The 20,302-nt window shown below is 33.1% G+C and overlaps 1 long non-coding RNA gene across 2 annotated transcripts; it reads left to right on the top strand.

The window, feature by feature from the left end:
- The first annotated feature begins 6,314 nt into the window (after positions 1–6,314).
- On the top strand, positions 6,315–19,849 carry LOC147906941 (uncharacterized). 2 transcript variants are annotated; one of them, XR_015548012.1, is made up of 5 exons: positions 6,315–7,123; positions 7,243–7,326; positions 13,864–14,153; positions 18,800–18,961; positions 19,151–19,849. It is a non-coding gene; the product is annotated as an uncharacterized LOC147906941 (long non-coding RNA). The 2 variants fall into 2 exon arrangements; XR_015548011.1 differs by having other exon boundaries at positions 6,315–7,326.
- The last annotated feature ends 453 nt before the right edge of the window (positions 19,850–20,302 follow it).

The raw sequence follows: 20,302 nt of genomic DNA, 5'->3' as shown, positions 1-20,302 counted from the left end.
AACTCACGATTAACGCCTCTGGCAGTAAATTAAAAATAGTCAGCCCACGATGAACGCCTCTGACATTGGATCATAATTAGGCAAAGCGCAATTTATTGTTATAACAATAAATTTAATCATATCACTTGTATGATAAATAAAAGTGATATTTTTACGAATAACATAAAGATGCTAACCTTTTTCATTCTGGCTTTATAGGGTGCCAACAAGAAACACACATCACAATAACCAATTTTGGTCTTCTAGAGTGCTTCCAACAAAAGACACAGTGCGACACGGTGCATTATTACAATCTTGTATATTACGATAATACAAGGATGAGATATTGTACTGAGTCGCTTGTTATAAAGCACCCATAACCTTCTCTTATCAAAGGCAGACAATATTCTGCTACTATTTTTTCTATTTTGTGAACAAAAAACACTATATAAATATATATATATATATATGTATATATATATATATTAGGTGTTGGAATTAATTCGTAGCGTTTTACAAGTGATGGGAAGTACTTTCATTAATGTATTTTTTAATGCTCATGTGAAATAAATAACATTCTTTCATTAAAAAACGCTACGAATTAATTCCAACACCTAATACATATACACATATATACATACACATACACACACACGCACACATATATATATATATATATATGGTGTGTGTAGAACACTACTACACTACACTACATTGACAGTACTGTTGTGCGGCAATGATACTGTGAACGCGGGTCATACTGGTTACAGCTGATTGACTCGTATAATGCCGTTGTTTTCTACACATACAGCGTCACGCAAAATGATATATGTATGCATATATATATATATATAATACACATACATACAAAAAATTGTTATTTATCACTCTAAGAAAAAAGATACATAATCGATGTCATGATCACATTATCTTTTCCTTAGCGACTAATTAAGAAAAGGCGTTCACCGTATCTAAATTCACGTTATTGTAAAAAGACTCTCTATTATCTTTGAAGTTCTATTATTGATACGTCATTTAAATGTATTCTCCAGGTTTATCCAGGTTATTCCACTAAAAAAAAATACAAATAAATGACCAGATGTATGATGCGGTAAAGTAAAATTTTATATTACATTCTGTGGCATAAAAACATGATCAGTAACTCTTTGAAACTGAATGTATCATAAAAATAATAAAGTAATATTTTAAAAGTACATTACATTTAGTAAAATGCATTAAGTTATTAATATGATGTTCAATCACCATTATTAAGAAAATACAATATTATGTAGGAAGGAAAATATTTTCATGACAATTTGCTGGAAGGTATGGTCGCAGCATGTTTCTTATACTATGACACTTTTGAGATACACGTCCACGCGTGAGCGGTTCAGCCGTCAAGCATCGAGCGATTGTGAAGGAAAAGTAGGCAGCATTTCAGAAATCGGCTCGAAATGCGCAACTAATTTCGAGCACATTGAAGTATACGTATATAATTTTTGAAATTTTATAAAAAGTATATTTGGAGTAATATGTTTATTAATAAAATTTAATAAATAAAATGTTATTTATTAAATAAAAATTAAAAAAGGAAAAAGCAGAATCGAACATAAGATCTCCAATATTCTGATCTTGCACCCAACGCCCGAGACCACGCGTTCTTGCAGATCACCTCGACGAACGCGATACATATAGTGTATGGAAAGTCGTAAACTATTGTATATCTCATCAATGTTTACGTTTTGAAATCATTTTTGCATTTGCATTTTTGCTACGTTAATGAGAAAGATATATGATTAATATAATTTAATAAAAAGAAAATGAAAGAATTTTAATTCGACAAAAATTGGAGATTTTCACATCTGCTGGAGTATTGAATATTAGTCCAAGAAACCGAAGTCTGTCAAAAAAAAAAAACGGAGAACTGGCAACCGTGTTCGTGATTTAAAATTCTTTCAATTTTTGTTATTTCGATAGAGCGAGACAGAGAAAAAACAAACGGATAGAAGCTCCGATTGTAATCGGTGAATCTCCGCGCGGACACGCCGAACTGGGCCCGCTATCAAAACAATGAGTCATCTGTCTCTGTCCTTCTCTCTGTGGTCGCTTGTTTCTAGCGACCGAAAATATTTTCTCGACGATCTCGACCGCTTGGCGTGTATCATAAGGAGGAAAGAGACATTCTAGACAATACTTAATTTTTATTAAATTATATTAATCCTTTGCCCTACGATTTAAGTTATGATGGCGCGTGCCATAATTAACAGCCTGGAACATATTGTTTATGTTTGGCTCGATTTCTTTACCACGAGTCTCACATGATATTAGTGAAAGAGTTAATCATATACCTTTCTCATTAATATATAATAGCAAAAATGATTTCAAAACGTGATAGTTAACGAGATATAGTTTACGATTTTCTGTGTATTTTATGTACCACGTTCATAGAGGCGGTTTGTAAAAACTCAGCGTGGTCTCGGGCGATAGGTGCGAGATCAGAATGTTGAGGATCCTATGTTCAATCCTGCTTTTTCCTTTTTTTCTTAATTTTTTTTTAAATAAATAACGTTATTAATGACAACATATTACTCCAAATATATTTTTATAAAATTATAGAAATTATATGTGTACTTTAGTGTGCTCAGAACTAGTTACACATTTCGAGCCAATTTCTGAGGTGCTGCCTATTTTTCCTTTACAACCGCTCAACAGTCGACGGCTGAACCGCTGGATCGCGTGCGGACATGCATCTCAGGAGCGTCACAGTATAAGAAACATGCTGCTATTATACCTTCCAACATGAAAATTATCATGACAACATTTTAGCATGAAAATTATTATAAAAATATTTTCTTACATAATTGTTATTTTCTTAATAATAGTGATTGAACATCATATTAATAAGTATATACATTTTACTAAATATTACGTACTTTTAAAATATTTACTTTATTATTTTTATACATTACATTGATACATTCGGTTTTCTTTCAAAGAGCTACTGACCACGCTTATGTGCAAAATGTAATATCTTTTAATATAGAATACTGATAATATCAATTTAAGATTAATAATAATTTAAGAGTCGATACAGAACGAGATGCGTAATTTTAAACTGGAATGATTCAACTTCAATAACTCCGTGATGTCTTCTTTATTCAACATGTGAATAAAGAAGGCATGTTGAATAAAGAAGACATCACAGAAGACTAAGGAAAGTAAAGGATTGATAATTTGCTAAAAGATACGGAGCATATTTCTTAGTGCAACGCTCCTGAAATACACATCCGCGCTCGATCCGGTGCAGCTCAGCCGTCGAGCATTGAGCGGCGGCGGCGGGGGGAAAGAAGGCGATGCCTCAAAAGTCGACCCAAAATTTAATATGTATTCCAATAACTATAGGAAGAATACCGAATCACTTTAATAGATAAATAAAAAATTATTTGTATGTTGCATATAAAGGCACATATAAACGCTTTTTGATTTGTTAATTATAAAATTATATTGACATCATCCTTATAATTATATTAATCATCCTTATAATTATATTAATCGCACTTTTGCGATTTGATTGATTATCAGAATTTTCTTTCGGATGATAATTATAAAAAAAACATTTCACAGAAAGTACTGATCGACGTTACATTATTACAGAAACATAATTTTTTTTTGGATTTTTTCTAAAGGTAAATTAAAACGTTTAGAAATACACATATAATTTCAATAATTAAATAAAAATATATTTAGCCTGTAATATATGTTTGTTAACAATGTCTTCAATCACTTATTTAAAAAAAAAAATTATGAAAAAAGAAAAAAGGAATTGATCATGAGATCTCTAACATTCAGATCTCGCATCTTACGCGTGAGACCACGCCGAGGTCTTGCAAATCTTTTCTATGAACGTGGTATATAAGGCTCATGGAAAATCATAGAAATATCCCGTAAATTCGTGTTTTGAAATTATTTTTGCTATTATACATAAATTGGAGGGATATAGGATTAGCATAATTTATTAAAACTTATATTTTATCTATAATGTTCCTTCTCCTCTTAATTATACACATTGAGCGGCCGAAATTTTCCAGAAAGCATTTTCGGTCGCTAGAAACAAGCGACCGTAGAGAGATGGGGGGGGAGGAGAGGAGAGGAGAGGAGAGAGAGAGAGAGAGAGAGAGAGAGAGAGAGAGAGAGAGAGACTCTGAAGGATAGACTCGCTGTTTCGTTCGACGAGCCCAGCTCGGCATGCGAAGTCTCACCGATTACAATCGGAGTTTCTATCCTTTTTTGTTTTTTCTCTGTCTCACTCTGTCGTACTTCTGTTTCAATAATTCGTTCTGCAATTCAAGAATGTGATTTCTATCGATTCTGGCATCATCATCGATACATCAAGAACGCATGATTCCTTCTCTAAACAACTTGATATATATTTCTATATATACAAAAATATATTATTATGGTGTTCCCGGCTGATAATATATTGCTGATTTATTTACAATGGTTCAATCCATTTCTATAGTTGAATAGCAATACTACTTCGTTTGCGCGCGACCGATAGGAGGAATGGCGCTTCTTACTAAGACTCGACATCCGAGTCAAAAATGTGCTGTATACAATAATTTCAGACCTTGCATAAGTAGCTGGCGATTTACAGAAAACCTCAAAGAACAATACTATGCTTGCAGAAACGAGTTACGAGTTTTAGTATAAGAACAAAGTGTATTCGAAAATTTCATTTATATGCTACGTCTGTTACGAGATTGCCGCTTGTCGTTCCGACATCCGAGCAGAAAGAAAGCTCAACCGAAACACATCACATTCCGAACCTTGATATATGCATGTGTAAATAATTCAGTAAATAAAGTTTAAACATGTGTTGTATATATGTACACGCACACACACGCGCGCGCGCGCACACGCATACATACGCACACGCGTATGTATGTATGCTATTATATATGCATATATATATATATATATATATACACACATATATATACACATACATACATATACATATATATATATATATATATATATATATATATGTATATGTTATTTTATATATATGCATCAATAATTTACTAAATAAAATGTATGTAAAAGACAGAACAGTGTAATTAAAATAATTATCTTCATTTGTATTCATATGTAAATAATATGGTATGTTTCTTGTTTAGGAAGAAATTATTTCAACAAAATTGAAATAACTAATATCATATTAATTTTATTATTTTTCCTCTCAAAAGAAAAAACTTTGACCAGGGCACGTTTTGATTGATATGGGCCTGAGTAGGTCGATAATTCAGATCATTTCTATGGTTCAGCGACGCACTTTTCATGACAGCGCCGCTGTCGGAATATCGCGGAACTAAAATACTGCTCAGTTTCATGGCTACACGTCAATTTCACTCGTAATATACAAACGAAATTTTTGTACACGCCTTTTTCTTATACTAAAACTCCTATCGCGTTTCTAAAAGCATAGGATTGTTCGTTTCGGTTTTCCGCAATTCGCCAGCTACTTTTCATGAACGTGCAAGATCTGAAACTCTTATATGCAATACATATTGTGATGTGTTGACTACAGAAGCCGATAACAAAACTGTAAGTCTTTAATTTTCTTTCGTTTTTCGTATTCAAATGTAGCTGGCGACTTGCGTTGTTGTCGATACTTTAATTGTGGAGAAGGATTTTTCAATCCATAAACTCAGTTACGAGAAAGGCGTTTTTAAAATTTAATGATAAAACAGGACACTCCAGCATCCCCTTAATATATCTAAATTTCTATTGTGAATTTAAAAAATTAAAGGCAAAACAATTAACGGAAATCAAATTTTATTTGTAGTATATTGTATAAACCTTTTATTTTATGAAAATAACATACATGTAAGTACATAAAATTGTGTATACACATATATAAAAATATTTTGAGAATAAAAATAAAAATAAAAAATAATAGTAAAATTGACATCACGTCTTACATTAATAAATTATATTATCATTATAAGAATAATTGTACTTACCTTTACATTACATTATAAAATCATATTGTGCGCATATTTTCAATATATCAAATATTTTATTAAAATATTCAACTTAAGTCTCCACGTGTCGTTAGAAGCCATGCAAGTAAAAAGCATCCATTAAGCATGTTTGTTCTTAGAATAAAGACAAAATGTTGCAAAATAGTTACGTTTACAATCATTTGTGCTTGTAATAATAAGGTAAAAGCATTAAATGCGGATCAGCAGGCACAGTTCCGATCACACATTATATTTAAATAATTATAGTATTTTTTATTTTTTATATATTAAATAATGCATATCATAAAATTCTTTAGCATTTGTTTTGTCTTTTTCAAGTGTCAATTTTTTTTTATTTAGCAATAGCGCTGCACGTTTTATTAATATTGTTAACTAACAAAACGTGAGACATAAACTAGGATATGTATCTACAAAAATTCATAGAAAGCGTAACATCATAAGAATTGTTTTATGGCTTTTACAGGAGTAAGTAGCAGTAGATTTAGTGAAGTCAATATCATGTTTGGATAAAATTAAATCCCAAAAAGATAAAACATTTGGTAAATTAATTCGCAATAAGTACATGGAGTCTAATATTGTGGATAATTGTCATTACTCCATAATCAAAATTAAAACGTATAAAACGGTATAGAAATAAAATTGTCCATAATGTAATCTTTATGATCAATCATTACTATTAAATATTTAATTAATTTGATATCCTTCTGCATAAAAATATGAATTTTTCTCTCAAGAACGATCCATAGCCGATCTAGTAGCCTTAATACGTATTTTAAATAAAAATTCCGCGAAAAGAAAGGCAATCTAATCTAGATTATCTATGTCGATTCTGCTGTTCAGTACTTGCTGATTAAACGGCATATAAATACGTCATACCACAGTGTATATATCTTAGAGTGTAGTTCTCACAAAGTTCCTAGAGACACTGTAAAAACTATTTCTGAAAATCTCGTAAAAAATATTAAAATGTGTCTGTGTCTCGTGCAGCAAAAACTAAACTTCAGTTAAAATACTAACAGATGATTCGGAAACTATGACAGAGACGCTAGAAAGAGCGCTGGCACCATTATTGATTATTGGATCGTTTTGCAATTTGGGTATGTTTGAATATCCTCTTAGACAACCTAGGGCATATTTTTCTTGTCTATATGCTTTGGCCAAATGGGGCTCTGTTACATACTTTTATTACTATTCACATATAATATATGTTATGCAGAATTATGACCGAATATCCATCAATCGAATCATCGAATTGGTTCTTATCTACACAATAATTCCCATTACCTTTTGTCATTTTAAGGTACAAATTTTGAAATATATACTCCCTATATAATAATACTTAATCTTATATTACTTATCTTTTATTTAATAGTATTTTTAATTGAGAGCATTAAAAGAATCTTAAATTTACAATTATAGGCAAATACAAAATTATAAAACGTTTTTATAAAAAGCTTTCAATACTGTTAACCATGATCTTTTTTAGTCAAACTTAAACTATGCAGTCTCTCCCATGCCGGCTCTCTCGCTAATCTGCTCGTTTCTTACAAATTGCACGCAGCAAAAAAAGTCCTCAAATATAATCCTTTTTCTCTTTCTTCTTCTTCTTGTGCCGTTTTTTTTTGGAGTACCTCAGAGTTTCATTCACGGAATTTTATTTTTTAATATTTATATCTGATTTGTCTAATATTTCTCTATCCTCTTCATGTACGCAGATGATATAGTTCTTTTCAAATTTTTTCACCCATTCGATGCTTTTGCAGCTTGTTCTGCTTTAAATAAAAATCTAAAATTTATTACCGAATGATGTTTCTCTATTAATAATTCACTGCATCTATAAAATCCCTCTAAATCATCCTTGCTAATTGTCGGTTCTTCAACATTATATCCCGTATTCAATCCTTTAATATTTCTATTAACTCTGTTTCAATTCCTCACTCCTTCTCTATTAAGATTTTTGGTGTTCAGATTGACTCTTCATGGGCATTCGAGTCACATGTGGCCATCAAGTGTCGGACTGCTTACGCCCATCTACGTCTTCTTTATCCCCTTCGTCACATCCTTTCTTGCTTTTAAAACTCCTCACTTCTTAATTACTCGTTACTTCGTTATTTGATTACCACGATGTCGTCTACATTCCGGCTCTTAATCAATAACTTAATCATATAAAGTAATGCCAAACTACGGCAAACTACGTCAGAAAATACGCCTAATTATGCCCGAAAGTACGCTTAACTACGTTAAAAACTACATCTAAGCGAATGAACCATGGAAATAGGTTTGGCGTAGAATTTTACTCCTATGCCAAAGATTTACACCATCTTACGCAAAACTGTATCCTCAGCGTAGGATACATTTACACTGTACTATTTAAAGTCACATAATGGTAACTCATTTGGCATGAATTCAAGATCACGTTGCTGTCATGATGGAATTAGAATTCGTAGCAATAGTACTTTAATATTAAAGCACTTTGAGAGCTTACTTCACATGCAAAATACTGCGCTGCTTATATACTTTCTCAAGTGATTCTTATTTATGAGTTTATGCATCTTCGCCGCGGCCCTCTGTCGGCGAAGATGCATAATGTTTATGGATGAGTAAAAGTAATTCTGCGTAAAATGGCGTAGAATGGCTTACTTTGTTACAAACGAAAAAATTAAAAAGTACTACATGGGCTGAAAAGTCCCGGGATTTTTCAATAGGTGGCGCCACTAGAAAATGAACATGATTCATTTCGAGAGGTTCATCTGTCACTAGTTTATGTATGAAGTTTCATGACATTTCGTTCATTCGTTTACAAGCTACAGTTAAGTGGCGTTACTTTCGCCTTCGTAAAAAAAATGGAAAAACAGGAATATCGCATCTTGATCAAACATTGTTTTTTGATGGGAAAAACTTCTGAACAATCATTAAAATGGTTGCAGAAATGTTAACCCACATCTGCTCGTTTGAGAACAACAGCTTATCGGTGGTTTAGTGAATTTAAATTAATTTTGGGTCGTACAAGCACCGAAGAAGCACCTCGTTCTGGAAGGCTAAAAGAAGCTACGAATGCAGAAATCGCAAAGCAAGTGCATCGAATCGTTTTGAGTGATCGTAAATTGAAGTTGCACGAGTTAACTGAGGCCGTGGGCATCTCAAAAGAACGGGCGGGATACATTTTGCACGATGTTTTGGAGATGAAAAAACTATCGGCACGATGGGTGCCGCGTTTGCTGACCATCGACCAAAAACAACAGCGCGTTGATGATTCAATGGCCGGTTTGGCATTGTTGCAGCGTAATCGAGCGGACTTTTTTCGACGTTTTGTGACGTGGGTCCATTACCATACGCTTGAGTCCAATAGGCAGTCTGCAGAGTGGCTGAAAAGCCACGAAAGCCGACCAAAGCGGCCAAAAGACCAACGCTCGGCCGGGAAGGTTATAGCCTCCGTTTTTTGGGATGGTATAATCTTCATTGATTACCTGCAGAAGGGAAGAACAGTTACGGGAGAGTATTATGCAGCGTTATTGGACAAACTGAACGACGAAATAAAGAAAAAATGGCCCCAATGGCGAAGAAAAAAGTTCTGTACCATCACGATAACGCACCGTCACACACGTCCTTGAAAGCAATAGTTAAATTGGACCAATTACGATTCGAATTGGTTGCTCACCCACCGTATTCTCTAGACTTGGCCCTCAGCGATTATTATCTGTTCCCAAACCTCAAGCGGTGGCTCCAGAGAAAGAGATTCATCGAATGAGGAAGTCATCGCGGAAACCGAAGCGTATTTCGAAGGCCTAGACGTTTCGTACTACAAAAAGGGCATCGAAATGTTGGAAAATCGCTATACCAAATGTATCGCCCTCGAAGACAACTATGTTGAGAAATAAATATAACTTTGCCCAAAAAACGCTTGTTTTCATTACAAATCCCGGGACTTTTCAGCCATGTAGTCCACATACCTCAGGAAACGATTTTTTCGTCCGCAACCGCGTAACTTGGCGTAGATAGACATAGTTATTTCTGTGCCTAACTGTTCGATTGTAGAGTGTGATTCTGCGTACAAAAACGTAGAACTTTCTTCGAATACTTACAACAAAATGAAAATTAATTTATAGGAGTTCGGTACAGAAGCGCGTTCAGGATGTAATGATCATTAGTTGCGCGTACTTTGGCATACTTGCTGCGTTCAGTTTGCAAGCATCTCTATCTATTCTTCCAAATACGCCATTTTACATTTTTTAAATAAATACACGTCGTTGTTATTTTTGTGCTCAACTATCAGATTATAGAGTATAATTCCGCGCAAAAAAGCGTAGAATGGCATACTTTCTTAAAACACTACGAAAGAATAAATATTAGTTTAGCGTAGTTCGGCACAGAAACGCATAGTTCAGGAAGTAATGATTATTAATTGCGCATACTTTGGCGTATTTTCTATATCTAACTAGATCCAAGTACGCCATTTTACATCTTACGCGTAGCTTGGCGTAGTTATTTCTTTGTTTAACAATGCGATCCTATGCCACAGTTGTAGAAGTAGAAAGACGTATTTTTTCACATACTTTGGCATAGAAATTTTTCCGTCAGGGTTTTTATGGATGTTATGTTAGAGACAAAGGCTATCAACTGTGAAACGCGAAACATGAAGCAATATTCATAGTCTGTTTTTATTTTAAAACTATCTTAAATAATATCTTACGATGCTAATACAGTCCTCGAATTGATGACATCTTAAGATTGAATTTAAATGACAAGATTGTCTTAAATGCAAGAATCAAATATGAATACTGACCTGTCTTGCATCGTGAAATTAGTGTCGAATTTCCTTGTTTATCACACTTTAGGTTTCTCTTTCTATAGAAACAGAACTTAAGATGCATCATGTTATTTGTCAAACAAGGAAAGAAGCTTTGTCTCTTAAGTGACACTCATTGAAATAGACGGCGGAGATTTAGAGAGAGAGATTTAGAGAGAAAGAGAGAGAGAGAGAGAAAGAGAGAGAGAGGGAGACGCTCGCAAACTGGACACACCATGTTATCGCTTCCATCACAACTAAGAGAAATTAATGTAACTGATATGTGAAGTGCTTGCCCCCGCGTGTGTGTATGTGTGTATGATTTTAACTATTGCTTCACTACTTATTGTATCGCTGTCTTATAAGGAAGACCAAGAAACTCAAAAATTCAGAAAATTCTGAAACATTGTGTGTGTTATGTCCTATAGATGTCACGATCTTTTCTTTCGAAAAAATCGGTTCCACGTCGCGACTATGGTCTACGAGATTCGAGTGGAGTCCTTTCATAACGGTCTGACAGAATTGAAAAGAGGGACCGGAGGTTCGCGAAAACTCATAAACGCGGCAATCAACCCGGAAGGAATAACAACTTTATAGGCCCGAAAAGTGACAAGATTGCAGAAGACATTATAAATGCACCGAAGTCACTCAATAATAAAAATTCCTGCTTTGTCGTCCCAGACTGACAATAATTTTATCTTAAGAAAACAGTCGCCACATCGCGCTTAAAAAGTCATAAAACGCATGGGATAACTTCCCACGATAGCATTCGATCTAAGATCGGATTCACGACTGACAATGATTGCCCTGCCCGCAAAATTAGTTGTGCATGGTAACCGTCTGTTTACTTAGTCATATTTTCTGCGAGGATAACAGAATTCGTTATCCGAAGCAATCCGTGAAGCAATCTTGCCTCTTTAAAGGAAAACATAAATCATTTCTTTTCTTCTCAAAACCTAATGCACTTTAGATTAACAACACTACGACGATAGGACGCTATAAAAATTGTAAACCTCGCGTGACATTAGAATTAACTCTTGCATCCTAGACAAAGGGCATTACATCCTTTTTTCGGGATATAAATAGAAGTCCCGCAGAAGCGCAGAGCGTCAGTACAGAAATTAGCTTATCTCGGTTCACGTTAGTGCAGTTAGTAAAAACGTGTTAGTAAACCCGTTCACGTCAATTCGCATATCTTTACGCAAATGTATCAAAATTATTATTAAGATCACTCAGTTACTGGCCATTGCGACTATCCTCCTGACGCTCTTGCGTGGATAGCGGGCCGCCTCGTTCACTTCAACCGTTATCTATCCGAGATCTCGTGGACCAAGCAGCTGAACAGTAAGTCGGCCTGTCATTCCATCCATATCTCCCTGTATACGCACGCACGCGCGCACACCTCCATAACTAAATTAACTAACTCGACACTCGATTTTTACCATACATATATCGTAACTACATTGATAATGATAAGTCCTTATTTTATATATTATGTAAATATACATATATATATTATACATATATGTGTGTGTGTGTGTGTGTGTGTGTGTGTGTGTGTGTGTATACATATTCTATATAAACTTAAATTTTCTTAAATAAATGTAAGTGATTTATATTATAAATGAAGATTGCCAGCTCCCATTTATTTTTTAAACCATTCGCATTTCTTTCTCTCTACTACCTGAGATTGCACGAGGTCCAGTCTCAGATCAAAAAGATTAAGTTTCTTTACCCAAAAAGTAGGATGTTCGCAATTGGAACAGGTGTCATAGAGTCTCTTCGGGACGTTGACCCATATTCTGGAACCGAAAAGATGCGTACGACTCACAGGAAAAGATGCATACGACTCACAGGAAAAGATGCGTTCGCCTCTGCGCGTAAACCTGTGAGATTGAGTCTGACCGTCCTTCCGTACCCTCTCCATTCTCCTTCATTGTCTCCTCGACTAAATTTCCAAGGGTTTAGCCATAACATGTACAAATAGAGTAGTTTGTCCGTAACACAAAATTATTTTTTGTTCGTGCGGAATTACTGTTGATACAATATCTTTTCTTTTTTTCAAGTACATTGCAACTGCTCTATCAAAAGCCAAAATTAAATGAACAATATTTTTAAAAATAACAATTTCTTTATTTATACTTTGTTTTTAATTATCTGAAGTATTTTGTACATTCTTTTATACATATATCATAAAAATATTTGACTGATTTTAGATTTGAAACACTGTTATTATTACTGTTGCTGCTGTTGTTACATAAAAGCTCAAATTTTAATAGTTGTTGTTATATGATATTAGGTTATGGTGTTATGGTTATAGGTATTTTCATATTTGGAAAATGAATTTTCGGAATATAACTATAATATCGTTGTTTTCAGCGTCAAATGCTTTTTGATTTGCGTTATATAAAAATTAAAAACATTTTTTAAATAAGAGTGTGAGTCGGGATATAAAATAAATAAATAATTAAAAAAATTTTTTTTTATTGTAATCTTAAAATGACACCATTCAAATTATATTCCAGAAATTTTTTCGTATCTCTCATAGCGTATCTCTTCAACGATATTCACTTAAAAAAAAAACCGATTTTTTCCAAAAGAGTGTTTTATCTCCTAAAGCTGTAATTCTGAACAAACAAAAAATAGTTTTGTGTTACGTATAAACTATTTTACTTATACACATAATTTTAGAATTTTTTAAATTATTGAGTTGTCTAGTGTCCCTTATTAGTTCTTGGTTTTTGTTGCTAGTAGACTTTGTGACAGCAGTTTTACTAACGCCTAACCATTTGCAAATTGTAATCTATTGTATTTTATGTTCATATCTATTATTCTGTTAACACGAAATCTTTTTCATAGAGCAATAAATTAAATTAAACAAAAAGTTTTGGACAGATTAACACACACACACACACACACACACACACACACACACACTTTGATGCTTACATTATTATAATATAACTCTTTATTTGTCACATTTCTTGTACATTTCTTGCAATAACAATTTTTACTCAAATATATAAATTTATAATATATATTTTTTTAAAGGAATTGAAAATGTGCTTACGTGAACTTGCTATAGTAGACGACACATTGGAAGTTCTCGGAGCGCCAAAGGAATACCAAAGACTATGTAACTTGATCATTCAAATAATAATTGGATGGATTGCATATGTCATTTTTTATCAATTAGCACAATAGAATTTTCTTGCTTTCTTTGTTCTTAATTATGACATAAATTTCATCAGTCCTTTTTCTGTGATGCGTTTTACGTTTCTGACTTATTATCCATCAAACGTCATTATCTTAAGTGCTCTGATTTCTGCAGCTATCCTTGGGTTAGTATTGTACTTGTGTATACATTGTGTATACATTTACTTTGTAAGTTATTTTGATCTTGTCAAAATGTTTACAATGTGAAACACATAAAGACCTTTTGATAATATAAAAAATGGAAGTCAATGACCATAACCTTGACAACATAATGCTTGATGACATAAGTACAATATGTTTTCTGTATTGTCTATACAAAACATGTATATACAATACTTATTTTGAGTTTTAAAAATATATTGTACTAAACAATAATTATTTAAAATAAATAATTAATCTCTACTTTTCATTGGTAACATTTATAAAAGATGACACACTGAGAGAAAAGATTTTGTTAATTTAACAAGCTACCAATACCTTTAATGATCGATAAATATGTGACAAATTTTGTTGTTGTGATTGCTACTAGTCTGCTATACCAACCAATTATTAGTAACAGAAGCAAACTACATACAATCTAACCTATCTTTTGGATAGATTTCGTTTACATACTCGTAGAATTCGTAGGTTACCGTGGAGTCACCTTAAGTCGTAGGAAATCGATCAAGTACAATCAAATATAAGAATTGGTCAATTTCTTATGATTTGAGATGCAACCGTCTATGACTTTTATATACAGGGTGTTCAAAAAGTCCCGGGTGAATAACTTGAAAAAAAAAATTTTTTGAAAAAACGCCGAAACACGTGAAACGATTTTTCAAAAAATCTATCTTTTGAGAGGGGTTGCGACCCCCCGCCCCCAATGGGGCACGAGGGGGGTCGAAAATATTAAATAGCAACATAAGTCAAGTGGGGGCTCATTTGAAAGGTCTTTTCGAGGCGAATCCAAAACACTACACATAGAAGGCGCTGCGTTCACTTTTGGGGGGAAATTTCAATTTTGAAGATTTTTGACTCAGAAACATTAAAAAAATTTAGTGTTTCGATAATCTCCGGAACACGTGAAACGATTTTTCAAAAAACTTATCTTTTGAGAGGGGTTACGACCCCCCGCCCCCAATGGGGTACGTGGGGTACGAGGGGGGTCGAAAATCTTAAATAGCAACATAAGCCAAGTGGGGGCTCATTTTAAAGGTCTTTTCGAGACGAATCCAAAACACTACGCAAGACTTTTTGTACATGAAACACACTGTATTTGTTGTCACACATGTACATCAATGGTCACGTTTTTGAATGCCAATAAAGACACTTGAAGTCAAAAGTTCAAATCATTGAGTCATTATTATTTTACACTTTATGTAACTTTCATCCCTGATAAAGCTGTTTTGTCGTAGTTCATCTCTGTAATTTTGAAATCAAGCATCTTTATCGCTGTTTTTGTGGTTATTTTCTTTTTCCTTCAACGTCGTGGATTTTTCCTACATTTAAGATAACATGGCTCCTCAGAGAACACGCACATCTTAAAAATCAAATAACTCCGCCGAAAATGATCGCAGTGCCCTCTATGCGCAGTATTTTGGATTCGTCTCGAAAAGACCTTTCAAATGAGCCCCCACTTGACCTATGTTGCTATTTAAGATTTTCGACCCCCCTCGTACCCCACGTGCCCCATTGGGGGCGGGGGGTCGCAACCCCTCTCAAAAGATAGATTTTTTGAAAAATCGTTTCACGTGTTTCGGCGTTTTTTCAAAAAATTTTTTTTTTTCATGTTATTCACTCGGTCCGGGACTTTTTGAACACCCTGTATATGTGTGTGTATAAACAATTGACGACAATAGAGAAAAATATCAGGGCGCTCCTCGTCTCGATCCCAGGTCTGTTCTCTCCTCCGTTGGTAGACTTTCGCCCTGTCACTGACGCTGTTGGTATCTCTGTTGTGCGTATATCTAGTGAATTTCTTACGCATTATATTAGGTGTAGTAAAAATAATGGATTTCTTTTTACTACACCTAATATATACAATATATATATATATTGCATATATATATATATATATATATGAGTCTCTTATTTGCTAGCGATACTATTGATTATTTGTTACATTGACGAATTAATTTGCAATCGTAAGAAATCGAACGTTTTCTTAACAAATCATATTTACTTTCCCTTGATTTGTTCCTATAACAAAATCATTTCTCTCAGTACAATCTTTAAAAAACGCTGCTAAGGAAGTAAATGTTGAGTAATGTAATCGAATAAACATTCGGTCAAAATTTCCACCTCTAATGAACTTGATTTTGACATATTAGATGTAGTAAAGAGAAATCCATTATTTTTGCAATAGATGGCTTTAGTAATCTGTACCTCGTCTACGCGTGATACAGATTGCTAAAGTCATCTATTGGAAAAATAATGGATTTCTTTTTACTACACCTAATATAATACGTCATAAAAAAGTAACGGCAAATATAATGATAAAATTGAAACATAAAAGGTAATGGTAAAATCATAGAAGATGCTATTATAAACTAATAGTAAAAGTAACTTTCGTCCCTGACAGTAAGAGAGATCCGCGCCGCATATCGATAAGTAGTTATGATACAATTGAATCAGACGTTATGCCTCCGCAATAGAACAAACTTCCACATCCAAAGCATCTTACATCGAAGAACTTATATAAATGCATTTCAAAAAATTCGTATAAAAGTTCCGTATAAAAGTTTCATCTTTGTGCTCGTAGTGTATGCAAATATTTAGACGGTCCCGGAGGCGCAATTGTATAAAACTTGTTTCTGCTGTGAAATTTTTACGCTCTTCCCAAATGTCCCCGCGATTCGCCTTTAATGCATTAACGTCTATGAAGGGATGAGCATGAGAGCTGTAACTTCACAATTTCAAATTGGAATATGACGAAATGACATGATGTTTGGAATTCACTGTTATAGATTTTCAACGATTTTTGTGCGTTTTCATCAAGAAAATATTAGGTACAAAGTCTTTACAAAAAGTTATTGAAATTGGAAATTTCTACACTTTTCTTATAAAAATGAATGTTAAGGTAAACGTACCAGTGACCGGACGTGTATTGTAGTACTGAATATTAACACAAAATTAATTAATTTATATTATTATTTAGGGATGTTTCGCATAATGTGTGAAGGGATACAAAATATTGGATTATCCGTCGTTAAATTCTTTTTGTATATCTAATTATCTAATTATCCGGATAACGAATTTTCCGAATATCCTGTGGGATATCTGAAAAGAAACTTCAAAAAAAAAAAAAAAAAAAGAAAAATGATCCTTTAATCAAAGATACGTTAACAAAAGGTTCTTTAAGGAGTCTTTATGTTTGAGAATCGATTTTGAAGGCATCCTTTGAGAATTTTTATAATAAATAAAAATTTGAATATAGTCAAAAATACAAGTAAATGTATACAATATACGCTTATATATTAATATATATATATATATTTTTTTTGTAGTGTTAATTTTTTATAGAATAGTAATAAGATGGCACTGAAATTAAGTATGCACTGCGAATACAGTAAATCGGCGATCGAGGTACAGATCGTATTGTTGGTATCACAGCAAAAGTAAAATATTTTCTTATAATAAATGGACTTGTAATTCTAGCCCGAACTAGAATAATTAATATTATATGCATATTTTCAAAATGGCAACAGTTTCAAAAAATATTTATTATAGTTTGGAAAAATGTGAGGAAAATTCGCATTTTCCTTACATTTTTTCATTTATTTGACCTTCAAAAAAATAGAAAAAATTAACGTAGATTGTTAATTCTAGTATGGGCGATAATGACATGTTCTTTGAATATAACCGTAAAAGTAGAAGTCGGTCGGACTTTCATTTTTTTTGGATGACCATATTCGAAATTCCCGGAGAAAAAAAGCGAATAAAGTTTTGAAATATTATATTTTAGTACAAGTATTGCTCCGTTTTTCATTAGAAACGAAAGTAACGCTTAGATGAGAACGAAACTTTTTTCTATAGAATAGAAACGTTTTAGAATGGTTTTGAAAGATTGAAAATAAATAATGACGAGCGCCGGTTATAGCAATTGGTTGATACGCTCTATTAGAATCGATCATGAGACCCCAGATATCATAACATTTCGTTTATTTTGGACAATTTTTGTTTCTTCCATAAAATATTTTTGTGGGACATTCTTGAGACGATAAGCTTTTAAAAACAACAAAAATAATTAATATTTTTTATCCATAAAACGCAAAAACCCCCTTAACAAAGTGCATTTGTTCAATGTTTTTAGCAATTGTTTAGCAATTTTGTTTAACATTTCTTAGCTTACTGATTGAAACATTGTTATTTTCTGTAAAGCGCGTAGTTTTCTGGTGGCTTTCTTTTTCATTATCTGTAAACGAATTATGGTTTAAAACGACTGAAATTGAATTATAAATTTTGGACAAAACTCATTTTGAAATTCTGCTCCTCATACATGTATAAAATATAGTATTGAAACATAACAAGTAAATAATAAAACTCTAATTTAGTCCGACTTATAATTATTTATTAACGAAATTAGTGTTAATATGCTTATATTAGGTGTTGGAATTAATTCGTAGCGTTTTACAAGTGATGGGAAGTACTTTCATTAATGTATTTTTTAATGCTCATGTGAAATAAATAACATTCTTTCATTAAAAACGCTACGAATTAATTCCAACACCTAATACATAATGCATATATTATAATGTTAATAAAAGATATGATTAATTCTTTTTTAATTTAGATCCATAAGCTCCAGATTTCATCGAATCAATGAATGTTTACGTGTATTACATTCTGATCTGTTCGAAAGTAGTGCAGATTACAAAAGACAAAACAGATCCATCTTTGTGCATCAGCGAATAACAGGAGCTAAGGATCACAATCAATATATATGGATTATGATGTAATAATTATTTAATAGAAGTGTGTACACACATGTACGCGCATGTATATATATATATATATATGTATAGAGAATGTCTCAATTTAACTTTCACATCAATATATTTCAAGTAGTATAAAAAAAATTTTTTTCTATGAAAATGCAACTGCTTCGAGAGGAGCCTAATATGATCTCGTTATTTTTTTCTAGATACTGATGTGAGAGATACAATGAAAAGGACGATATGTTTATTTGCGCATTTTAAAATGGAATTTTTTGGTTTTTTACACAATATGATTTCTTTATAATTATTCCGCATGTAAAAATATTAAGTTAGAGATATAAAATAATCAATAATTTACGAGATATTGTAGGTATATTTCTTTAGCACATATAATTGATATGATATATTAAATATCTCGTAAAAAATACGTAAGCATAAATTTTTTGATAATCGTAATATCCTAATACTTATTTATATATAAGTGTGCGAGAGCGAATCAGAGCGAGAGCGCTGACGTGAAATTTTTAAAGTGATGCGGCGTTTGTCTAACGATATTTCCTGCGAATCACATCCGACTCGAAGGACCAGAAAATGTGCGGGAATGCACCGCGCGGAAAGATTCGAGTGAGAAAACGGCACAAGGTTGATATGAGGCGTGACAGTAAAGAGAATTCCGTTTCTTTGTAATTTAACAAAAGAATTTCTTTAATATGCACAGTTACAAATTCAGAAAATATAATTAATTAAATATTAGATTAACAGAATATTAAATTCGGTCACCTTTACCAAATTGTATTTGGAATCGTGGTGATTGAAAATCTCGGCGATTTTCTCGGCACTTCTCGAAAAGATTCGTTTTATAGCGGTTTTCACTAAGCGATTAGCACGGCGGTTTTACGAAGCGATATAGTAGCGAGACTATGATTCTAAGTTTCACTAAGCGGTTAGCACGGCGGTTTTACGAAGCGATATAGTAGCAAGACTATGACTCTAAGAACTCTAAGAACTTTTTTGACTCTAAGAAGGAGGACGGCGAGATCGAAGCATTTATTGCTTTCGGTCTGGGCTTTCTTCTTGGGAAAAATCCAATAAAATTTTGCCACAATCGTAATTATTACGTGGCATTAGGTGTACAAAATTGATTGGCGCTTTGGATTCTTTTCTAACGACGTTCAACGTAACAGTCATGCGAGACAGAAAATCCGTACGTGGGATTGGTGACAGCGCGTGACGTATTCGTCGGAGCGCGGCGCTCGCGTGCGACAATTGAATTGTTCTAGAACTTTCGATTGTCCGTTGCCGGAGCTTGTTTGCGTGTACCGAATTGTTTTAAAAAGAACAAAGAATGCCAAATCGAT

The sequence above is a fragment of the Acromyrmex echinatior genome, chromosome 17 (genome assembly GCF_024713525.1).
Source record: "Acromyrmex echinatior isolate Ae372 chromosome 17, ASM2471352v2, whole genome shotgun sequence".
Taxonomy (NCBI): Eukaryota; Metazoa; Arthropoda; class Insecta; order Hymenoptera; family Formicidae; genus Acromyrmex; species Acromyrmex echinatior.
This window is presented reverse-complemented; position numbering and strand designations above follow the sequence as displayed.